The sequence below is a fragment of the Patella vulgata genome, chromosome 9 (assembly GCF_932274485.2).
Source record: "Patella vulgata chromosome 9, xgPatVulg1.2, whole genome shotgun sequence".
Taxonomy (NCBI): Eukaryota; Metazoa; Mollusca; class Gastropoda; family Patellidae; genus Patella; species Patella vulgata.
The window spans coordinates 6930341-6942624 of record NC_065887.2 but is presented as its reverse complement, the minus strand read 5'-3'; the positions used below and the strand labels follow the sequence as shown (position 1 = coordinate 6942624).

Sequence of the window (12284 nt, the reverse complement as noted above, 5' to 3'; positions counted from 1 at the left end):
TAATCCTGTAAATACTAGTGCTACTTTACTAGTCATTTTCATCTTCTATTTTATCGAGTATTTTATTACGACCAGTCAATATGAGAATATTCTACCATCTTAAATTCATTATCGCATACACAATACATTAAATCGAGTTTAACCTTTTTGAATCAGAAATTAATTGAATATAACAAAAATTTAATGTAAATGAAATGAAATGGGGCTTTCTGCACCAACCCGTGTAATAAAGACATCCATATAAATGTTATGGGGTTCATGTCCTACTGGTTTGCTCTGAATTGAAACCACGCCAGTTAACTCAATGACAAACCTTATGATACAGCGTGCACGCTAACCATTCGGCCATCCCCCCCCCCCCCCCCAATGTAAATGTATATTATACATATATACATTGTGTGTGTTAACTGATTTGACATTGAGGGACTGGCGAGGGACAATGTATAGTTGTTCGGATGGGACGAAAAACCGAGGTCCTGTGTACTCATTGGCGTGCACTTAAAAGAACTCTTGACAGTTGGAATTAGAAATAAGAGTAGGCCATAGCACCGTTGTCCGGGCATAATTTCTCTCACAGTACACTGTACAGCGTATGCCCCTCTTCATTATCTAGTCGGAGCTGAACAGTAGAACGTTAAACCTCATTTCATTTCATTTATTTGAGAGAGGGTTTAACATCCACTCGATACAAACTAGGACATATCGGGCCTAACATGGTTCAATTTTATTCCAATAATTCAATTGCGCGTAGGGGTCTTTAGCAGTGGAAGGAAACCGGAGAACCTGGAGAAAACCCACAAGGTTGGAAGGCGACCCTACTCCTTGTCACGTACAACTGGGGAATTGAAACCACGCCAGCTAACTCAACGACAGACCTTATGATGCAGCACGCACGCGCTAACCATTTGGCCATCCAACCCCCCCCCCATCTCATAATAAAGAACAAGCCAAGAGTGATGCTGATACCTTCTGCCTTAATCTCAAAATAAATAGATGACACTATTTTTATGGCTTTCACTCAATTAGAATTAAAGATATTGTAACCTAAAGCATTGACAAATTATATGCAATGTATAGGGATGATATAGGTTTATCGAGACGGAGTGCCCGCTTCTGTCTCCCATATTCAAATTTCAACTGTTTATACAATTTAGTCAGGATTTAGTCCAGGCAGCAGTTGCTTCCACCAAATAAACTCTTTCTATATAACTATCGGAATTAACAATCTTAGATGATAGATTAGTTTTGGCCAGCGTGAAATTCTAAGGTTTAGTAAGAGATTACCATCAATCAATACGGGTTTCATGTCAGTAAATAAAACGTGGTGATGACTTCAACAGACAGGTTTTACCTTTATGTCAGGAAATTTTAATATAGAAGAGAGGATTTCCATTGGAAATTCAACTCTCGAGACTCCAGACTGTTGACATAAAACACTGAAAACAGTTTTAAAGATTAAAGCACTTGCTTCTACACATACAGATATTAAAGGAGCTCTCCCTCATTTACTTTAGTCAATAAAACATGTTAATTTGCTAAAAGCTTCTTAAAATGCGTTGAATAGAATTAAGGTTAAAAGGTCAACTTTGGCATTAAACAATTGGTTAATACTCAACATTGGTTTTGTCTGAAAGTTGAACCAATTTATATGTATGTATATTTATTGACACTTGAACCAATACATGTACATTTAAGGAAAGTTGAACCAATACACGTACTTGCAGGTGAACTGATACATTTAGTGACAGTTGAACCATTTACATTTGCTGACAGATGAACTATGTACATTTACTGACAGTTGAACTGGCGCATGTACATTTACTGACAGTTGAACTGATGCATGTACATTTACTGACAGTTGAACTGATGCTTGTACATTTACTGACAGTTGAACTGGTGCATGTACATTTACTGACAGTTAAACTAATAGATGTACATTTACTTATAGTTAAACTAATAGATGTACATTTACTGACAGTTAAACTAATAGATGTACATTTACCTATAGTTAAACTAATAGATGTACATTTACTGACAGTTAAACTAATAGATGTACATTTACTGACAGTTGAACTGATGCATATACATCTACTGACAGTTGAACTGATCCAATTACTGACACTTAAATTAATAGATGGGCATTTACTGACAATCGAACTGATGCTTGTACTTTTACTGTACATTCATCAAATCAATCGCTTATTCCAAATCTTTCTGTATTTATTTTTTATCAAGCTGTTGTTAAATGTAGATTTATACAAAAAATCTGAGGATCTGGAAGTACAAACACGATATGTAATTAGCAGCCAATACTTTATACAGAGATAAAAACCAAGTAAAAACAACCACAAGTCACTCAAATCAATAAACTAATCTATTTCATTGTATCCTGTTTCACCACAAACCCCCAATGTTTAATACATAAAACAAGTATAAAAGAGAAAGAGTTTTATTACCATTAGGGGAGATGGGTCAGGAGAAGATATGCTTCTTCCAACATCCTAGTTAGAAAACAAAATATGATAGAGTTTATTTTGTTGTTGTTGTTTTTTTGTAAATGAATTCTTACAAAAAAACATGAATATATATGGTATATTTTTGGTTGTTGTTTTTTAAATAAATTCTTAAAAAAAAACAAATGTATAATATCACAAATAAACTTGACAAACCGAGAGAGAGAGAGAGAGAGAGAGAGAGAGAGAGAGAGAGAAATCAACAAACTAGGTGTCATTCCAGGACTTCCAGGATTAACATATGTTACATGTACATTTTTATCTCAATAATCAACTTGCATGTAATATATTAAGGGAAAATCAGGGTACCTGGAGAATATCCACAAGAGCCAACTCGTTGCCCTATATTCTTGTGATTAATACTATACCACTTGAATCATGAACAACTGTATAAATGGCATGTATAACTGAATAGTAAATGTACAGGACACAATTCTATGGAATACAAATTATTACTGTATAGTTTATTATCGAGTGATGTTTCGATTTATTTAGTATCTACCAAGTTACCATGTCGTGTGCAAACTAAGATTCAACCATTGTTTCAATTACAGGTAAATATAGATCAGTTGCAATAATAAAAGCTAACAGATGAACCGGTGCTGTACATGTTGAAAGTAGTATAAATCTGAAACCGGAAGCGATAGGCCAACGCCACCTAGCCTATGTTACTCTCCGGTCCAAGCTACCCCTATACACCCAATTTAAGTCTCAGGACAGCCCTAGTGTAGCCAACAACCCTGAACAGACAAGCGACAGTCACAAATATTAGTATAGATGACTACCTTGTGTCATATCAATAATATCATGATCTTTACGATTTGGGAAAGTGTCTGGTGATTTTTTAACCATACACTTGGTAACATTTAAAGCAGAAACCAGCTCCATACAGTTGGAAATTTTCTTGAAGATGTGTTTCCCTGACAGTTGCAACCATAAATACATAAACTACCAGGAAAAATATATTTGTTACCAAATACAATTTATCTTTCCAGATACCAAGGGAAAACTGTTTGACAATCTTGAAGTTTTCTTGAGTTGAATGAATAAATAAGCCAGACAGTGCAGATAAGTTGCCCAGCAACAAATGTGAGTCTAGAAGCAAGAGAGGGAGAGAAATGGGGTTTAACGTCCATGCAACACAAACTAGGTCATTTTGGGACCACAATTTGAATTCAAGAATTCACTTGCACGTAGGGTCTTCCGCAGTGGGAGGAAACCGGAGGACCCAGGAGAAACCCATGAGGTCAGACAGGTGACCCTACTCCTTGTCACGTACAAGCTGGGAATCAAAACTGCGTCACTTGACTCAATGACAGACCTTATGATACAACGCTCACGAATTAACCATTCGGCCATACAACCCCCTAAATCTAGAATCAATTGAGTTGGGGTTGAGTAATCTAAAGTGCATGCTTTAGATCATAAGGTCTGTCATTGAGTCAAGTGGCATGGTTTTGATTACAAGCTTGTAGTGTACATGATACAAGGTGTAAGGTAGCCTTCCCAACCTGGTGGTTTTTTTTTTTACTGTACTGCTAAAGACCCCTCAGTGTATAAAATTGTACCATATGTTAGTCCCTACATGACCTAGATTGTGTTGAGCGGAAATTAAACTCAATTTTCCATTGATCATTTTGGGACTAGCCTATGATATTTCAATAATTCACTTGTATGCTGAGTTTATTAGTAGTGGTAGGACATTGGAGGATCAGGAGAAACCCATTTTAGACAGGTCACCTTACTCCTTGTCATATACAAATCTGGGTTTTGAAAGTGTAATATTTGAAATGAAATGGGATAATGTCCCACTGTTTTGCACTGGCTGGACTAATGAAAATGGGCAACTTTCTCCTCCAACGGGATCGAACACTGGGCCAACGCTATATTCACTAAGTGGCCGCGGCTCTCCATGAAAGAAGACATACATGTGTTAGACCACTCGGGATTCAAGATTCCTTAAAAATATAAAATTTTCAACTAAATCAATACAAAAAATGAATAATAAAATACTTACATTTGATGTGAACCTCTGGCATTTCATTGTCATATATCTCTAACTTGTTCTTGCACTCGATCATGACTTTAGAATAATCCCTTCCTTGGTTGCTAAAGAGTTCTTCGATATAGCGAGCATAACATTTAATAAATATGACTTAGGATCACGATCACATGTGTCTTATTCTATAAGCTTTACACTTCCAGTCCTAATGTATTTCATCACCACGACTGTGATCCGCTGTTTAACTAACGTATGTTACAATTCTCACTAGACAAATATCTTCAGTTCTAATACTTCTAATATAGTGTTTACGTTAAAACAACATTATTCTATATAAACACATAATAAATTTTTCTTTCAAGTAAATTTTAATTTAGTATATGAAGATAGAATTCTTTTTTATAAATTACAATAACTAGCATGTGAATTAGTGTTTATTCTAAGTTTATAAAATTTCAATGAAACAGACTGTTGAATGACAATCTGATAAAATCACAGATTCTATTTCGTTTAAATTTCGTTTTACTTGTCTTTACTACACTAGGATCTGGAAGAGTTGTTATATTACCGGCATTTGGTTGAAGTGAGGGATTAGCCAATGAAGTGGTCTGTTATGGCGAGTTCTTGGTGTTTAATGCACGGAACTGTGAGAAGCGAGTAAACCACTAGAAACGTCAACGCTGATTTATTAATCAATGTGTGATGTCATAGGATCAAATACGACTCATATGATCCCTGACACAACCTCCCAGTACAACTGGTCAGATCTTCACGTAGTGTAGGCCATTTAAAGTATAAAAAACTAAACAAAATATAGATCTGTGTTTTAATCAGATTGGTTAATTGACATAAGTTAAATGTACTACAACTATAACAGGGGTTTGGTTTAGGTCACCTTTTATGGAAAGGCAGTAGTATACAAATTTGATTTCCTATTCCTGAGTTTTGAGTCAAATTTTTAGTACCCATATTTTTTTCTTCATTCACCGGCAGTTTTTAAGAGAGAAGGAATAGGGTTTAATGTCTACTAGGTTATTTCGGGACTAAAAACATGTACTACAAATTTATTTCAATCATTTTCAACAAGCAGCTTAACCTTTTTTTTAATTTAAAGTGCCCCGAGTAGTGCTCCTCGGAATGCCCAAACCGCCTGTCCCATGCAGAGCTGTTGCTCCTGCATGAACTAGTAAATGGTCCTATAATGCAGCATGCTATTCACATATCTTGGTTGGTCTAAGACACAATCGTTTCAGACTGTTTTGGAAATGAAATGGGGTTTAATGTCCTACTGTTCTGCTCACTGCTGGGCTAATGAAGACGGGGAATGTATTGGTCTGTCCACGGATGTACCAGTATTAATATATCATTTATCTCTTAAGTTTCTTCAAGGAACTGGAGTAGTCCATATTTACATGTACCAAGTGGTAAAGTGTTAAACAATAAAATAAAAGATGAAGTCTTGGTGGAGAGAGAGAGAGAGAGAGAGAGAAAGAGAGAGAAAGAGAGAGAAAGAGAGAGAGAGAAATGGGGTTTAACCTCCACTCGACACAAACTAGGTCATTTCGGGACTAACATATGGTTTTAATTTTATTTCAATAATTCGCTTGCGCGTAGGGGTCTTTAGCAGTGGGAGGAAACCGGAGGACCCGGAGAAAACCCACGAGGTTGACAGGCGACCCTACTCCTTGTCACGAACAACTGGGGATTCGAAACCACACCAGTTGACTCAATGACAGGTCGTATGACACAGCACGCACGTGCTAACCATTCGGCCATCCAACCCCCCTGACGTCTTGGTAGATATGGATGGTGCTGGCGATGGAACTAGCAAGTAACAGTATCCAGTAGATCTGATGGGCCAAACATGATAAAAGGTAGGCTTCATTCTCGGTATCCCCAGTGGTAACGTTCCGTTGTACTCCACTAACCTCTGGGTCCATCCACAGAGTTTTCGCAAATTAAAGTTATCCGCCCTTGATCATAGCTTGATTCTACGAACCAATTAAAAAGCAGCTTTCATACCAGTCTTTGGATCATTGTTTACGTTGGCCACAATAATCCTAGTTGCAATAAAATGAAGGTCACTTCCCTTCGGCCACTCGATTGGTTGATAAGAATAGTAGAAGTATCAAGGGCGGATAATTTGACCATGTGGCCCCAGCTCACCAATTATTCCTACGCTGGACGCTGGTTACCCATGAAACAAGGGCGAAAGTTATTTTTAGTCTTTCTCTCCCTTTCCCTTTTTCACCCTTTTGCATGGCGACCTTTATTAACTTTTTGGTGTAGAATTGAAGAAAAGGGTATGAATATACATTTTCTACCAGGTTTTAGTAAATATTCATGATTTTGTAGCAGAAGGAGACAAGAATTAAGAAGTTGGTTAGGTTGAAAGGTGGGGCGGAAAATTGCATGTTTACTGAATTTTACTTTCAGTTTGTGTATCTCAATTTTTCCATGGTGAACCTCGTATGAGCTTTTGAGCAAGAGGTTGTCACATGTTGTTTCATCTGTGGTAGAAAGTGTTCTACCCAACGAAAATTTGGGAAAAAGTTAGAGTCGGTCTAAGAGACGAGAATTAACATTAAAGTCAATGGGGAATCAGGTGTCTCCCCCGTGGATAGACTCAGAAGTAAAAGGTTTGAGTAGCTTTCTTTACTAGTCAAGAGGTCCCACATTTGATTTAAATGTTTGCTGAGAAAATGTCAGGATTTTTGAGCGAGGTGTCCTCATATCAATGGTGTTGGACAAAGGTAGGGTGACCCACCATAAATAAATATCTCCATATATCTCGACAATTTCGCCACAATATTTATATATATGCCAAGCCTCAAATCAGTTTCACACAATTATAGTCACTAAATAAACGATCATGTTGTACTTAATAAGCTATGACCATTAATCATCTATAAATAATAGACTGAAAACTGGTTCCATGTGTCGTCCATAACATCCAGACACTTTTGAGAAAAGATAGGTTACGTGCCCTTGTTTTGAAATTAGAGTCGCTTAACCAGTCTATCGACCATTCTAAGGCTGATTGACAGGTCGGGATAATCAAGACTACTTTTTTACGAAACATAACAGAAAGCTAGAACAAGAAATTGAATTAAGAAATGAGCATGTTAGCTAGCTCAACAATTGTTTTAAGAAGCTTGTAAAAGTAAAATGAAACTACTGCTAGTATCATGTTCCTGTCTAACCCGAGTGTTTCAGAGATAGTATTTGTACTAAACCAAAAGATGCCGCTCTTAACGGTACAGTTAATGATAAAGCGATTTAAAAAATGAAACGAACGTAATTTCTAAGTCTGCTGTAATAACCAAGAAGCTTAATTTTACTGCTATTCAAAATCGTCAACAATAAATTTTTTACGGCTGTAATAGTTGATAGATTTGTAGAGAATTGCACGTGCCATGGCTATTTATAGTATCATACTGTCAGAAAGTTGGCCTCGACACGGCGAATGTGCACGCTTCAGTGGTAGTCTCGAACTATCAGCGGTTGACTGTATTTCTGTAGGTGCATGGGCCACCCTAACAAAGGGCTTGGTAAGGAACAGCCGCTATAAGTTGTTCAGATTTGATGGAAAATCCAAGGTCATATGTCTACCATTGGCAGCACATTAAATATCCTTAAAAGGTGGAAACTGAAATAAGAGCAGGCTGTATTCCTGTTGTCTGGGCAAAATTTCACTCATAGCACATATGTACTATTCATTTTATGTTTTCTGTAAGATTTACTTCTGAACATGGCAAATTGTTTACTATTTGTACACTACTTGCTGATCCATAAACACTTTCACCATATAGAGCTACGGCCTACTCTTATATTGAATTCCAACTGCCAAGGGATCTTTAACGTGTACGCCAATGTCTACACAGGACCACAGTTTTTCTTCCCATCTGAATGACTAGACAGCTGTCTTTGTCAGACCCTCAGTCCTGCACCACTGACAAGGAGAAACCTGGTGCCGGCCATCATATGGAGCTTTTCTTACTGAGCAATTATTTCAGGGAATAAAAAATGAGGGAAGGGGTTGACTGAAATGTTCTGTTATATATTGTTTAAAAAGACATTACTTTTAATAGCAGGGCATTTAAAAAAAATCACCATACATCTTCATGTTTTGTATCACCACCCAAACCCAAATTGTCCGTTTTCCAACATGTGACTCAAAATTCTTCAGTACAGACGACAGGGATATTATTAATATTCTTTAAAATCTAGCTGTCAATTTCCTTCTTAATCTAATCGTCCCTCTCTTTCTGTCCGCCATCAGACGAAAGCCACAATAATATTACTGACCCAGTTTTAACACAAACTGCCAAGGAGAGGCGGAGGACGGGCTAATAATAGAATGATGTCATCACAGAGACTCCAGTTTATTGGTTGTTCACACAGATGATCAATATCGACAATAACCAGACGAGCCTTTCACTCAGATTACTTTGAAATTAAATTACACCACCCTGGCATACAGTAACCAATCATAGACTACAATTTAATTGATGTTACTAGTATCGGTTGTCAATTTTCGCTTTTTTCTTTAAGAAATGATTTTTCCAATTATTTGTAAAAAAAAATTTAAAATTTGTGAAAATGTTTCTGTACAGTTGACATGTAATTGAAGTAAAGGAGATGATTGAAGGTTTGTGTAGACGATGATTGTATGTCAGAGGTTGCTGAATAAGGAATAATTTCGGCCTCAACAGTTTCACTGTTTAAAAGCTAAGTTTTTGCTGAATAAAGAATAATTTCGACCTCAACAGTTTTACTGTTTAAGAGATAAGTTGTTCGACAGTTTTTTAATGTTTAAGAGATAAGATGTTCAACAGTTTTACTGCCGAAAAAAAAAAAGGATCAGATTTGGAAGAGTAACGTTGAATGTATCATTTGCTAATACTAATCACAATATTAAAATGAAATGAAATGGGGTATAGCATCTTTTTGGCTCACACCATGCTAATGAAAATGTACCAAAACAGCAGTGTTCTTGCCTACTCTTCTTTGAATTTTAACAGTCAAGGATTCTTTTACAAGCACACTGACAAGAACACAAGCAGACTTCAGCTTTTTGTACCATCTAAAGGACTAGACACTTTTTTAAAAAATGAATCAAATGGGGTTTACAGTTGGTCAATCTGAGACGAAAATAGTTGTACGGCTGTTCTATTTCTATGGTGCATAGTAAGGTAGGAGAATTTCGCCAGGACAGTGGCACTTCTGCCTAATCTTCTTTGATTAAATGTGGTTTCCCCTTGTCAGTGATGCAGGACGGAGGGCCTGACAAGGGCAGCTGTCTAGTCGTTCGGATAGGACGAAAAACCGAGGTCCCGTGTACATATTAGCGTACACGTAAAAGATCCCTTGACAGTTGGAATTCGATATAAGAGTAGGCCATAGTGCCGCTGCCCAGGCAAAATTTCCCTCATAGCACACTGTATGCCCGTCTTCATTAGTCCAGTTTGGAGCAGAACAGTAGGACGTTAAACCACATTTCATTACATTTCTTTGATTAAAAACTGTCAGGGGTTCTTTAACATGCACGCCAATGTAATTGGTTAAATACATATGTACATCACTACAGAGAGAGAGAGAGAAATGGGGTTTAACGTCCACTTGACACAAACAAGGTCATTTCGGGACTAACATATGGTTTTAATTTTATTTCAATAATTCGCTTGCGCCTAGGGGTCTTTAGCGGTGGGAGGAAACCCGAGGACCCGGAGAAAACCCAGGTGGTTGGACAGGCGACCCTACTCCTTGTCACGTACAACCGGGGAATCGAAACCATGCCAGTTGACTCAATGACAGACTTTATGTTCCAGCGCACACACGCTAACCTTTCAGCCATCCAACCCCCCTTACATCACTACAAGAATCCTGCCTATTATTTAGTTCAACAATTAGTAGATAGTTTAGTTAGTTTCGTATCATTGAAAATTCATGTATAGGCTACATGAATGTTTTTATTTATTGTATATATGTCTTTTATCTATAACTAGAAGAATGCCTGGCTTCGCTCGGGGGTCATAACCCTGAAACCGCAAGTGGTAGACTAACGCCACCTGGCCTATGTTACTCCCCGGTCCGAGCTACCCCTATACCCCAAATTTCAGACTCGGGGCAGAGCTAGTGTAACCGCCAACCCCGAACAGACAGACAGACAGACAAACCGACAGTCACTATAATGTTTTAGTTGTTATTGGGATAGGGAACACAAATACACTTGTTTCTAATCGTGGTACATTTAATCTCTGCTTGGTTGACATCGGTAAACCAAATTCATTCACTTCAATGTTAAAACTATGGTTTCTATATCTAAGGCGTTAAGTCATGGTTGAGTTTTTGCACTCTATGATGGAGGTTGGCCTTCAGGCTCATTTATTGGATGAGTCACACTAAGAGATTTATCTCATGGTTTTATATCTAAAGTACAATTAAATCCTTTCATGTGAATGGTAAAATCTGTTCCATAGGTTATAGATTATTATTTTTTTTTTGAGGGGGGGGGTGTATTAAAGTGTCTTATTGATATGTGTCTTTTTTTTTTAGCTTTTTTTATTTTCGTAACCAAACACTTTGGTTATATTGTCTTTATTTAAAGTTGCAATTTCAAGTTATATTTTTAAAATGTATTAAAATAAAGCCTTAAAATAGATTGTATCCATAAACAGTCCTACCTTGTTAAAGAATAATCCTATTAATCCTATAATTCGCTATTGTCAGCTGAGAAATTGGCAAAAATATCATTTTTTAACTTCAAATTCCAACGTTGGAAAATGGCTGCCCCATGTTGTCAATAGCAAAACAGGGGAGGTAATTGTGTTGTTATTTCCTGTGTCATAGATTTTTAAGGGTGGGAAATAATGCCCATGATCGTATAATAGTGAGTTGATAACCTATTGAGCAAAAGACATAGAAATAATTATGTTTTAACTTTCTTAGAAAATTTGAAATTCTCGCTTTAAATGTACAGTGTTGTTAAATAAAAATAAAAAGGGTTTGTCTACGAACTGACTAGGACTGCTTCTTCCTAACCAGAAATACTAACCCACAGGAATTATACTTAAGGACTTTTATTAGGATGTATTAAAGTATCAATTCACAATAGTGTGACTGCCCCTTTACTAAGAGGTAGTTGAAGAGTAGAGGACAAGTTATACAAGTCTAAAGGTCAGAAAGCCAAGCAATCCAGTAAATTGTTTTTACTGACAGGAGAATAGCATGCATATTATATAAGCTATATATTGTCCACATCAATCTGCTAGTCTGGGAATTGTGTACCTGCTGCTATTTCACCATGGAAATGGTTCACTGGGTCCATCAAACAGAAAGTGGTAAATATTTTTCAATAATGAAGGTTCTCTACAGCAGCAGATAGGGATTACTAGTTTTGCTCGTCGCCTTTTCATGGTGAAAGCAAGAATTTGAAAAGAAACAGCTGGAATGAAGTGATCATTCACAAGCTTTTTCTTCTAACATATTTTGAATAGCACCCGAGGGAAATAAGGTCATTAAACTTCGAATGAGGACACATGCCATTAAGATCATATGCAAAAAGCTTTTTCTGATGTACATGTAAGCCATAATTACTTCAGCTATAACTCATTCAATAACTGACAAATTTCTGTGATCAACAATCTCAGAAAATATAGACCATAAGGTTGATTTGATATTGTTGTTCATTTTGTGTAATGTGTGTGTCTTGTCTGCAGGTTTGTTTTATAGGTTTTGTTAGTAGTGTGGTCCTCCTGGCCTTAATA

General features: G+C 36.9%; 1 protein-coding gene across 2 annotated transcripts in view; it reads right to left on the bottom strand.

Moving 5' to 3' along the window:
• The window catches only part of LOC126807949 (hyccin), a 128503-nt gene that overhangs the window by 83554 nt on the left and 32665 nt on the right, over positions 1-12284 (bottom strand). The gene's annotated exons all lie outside the window — the stretch shown is intronic.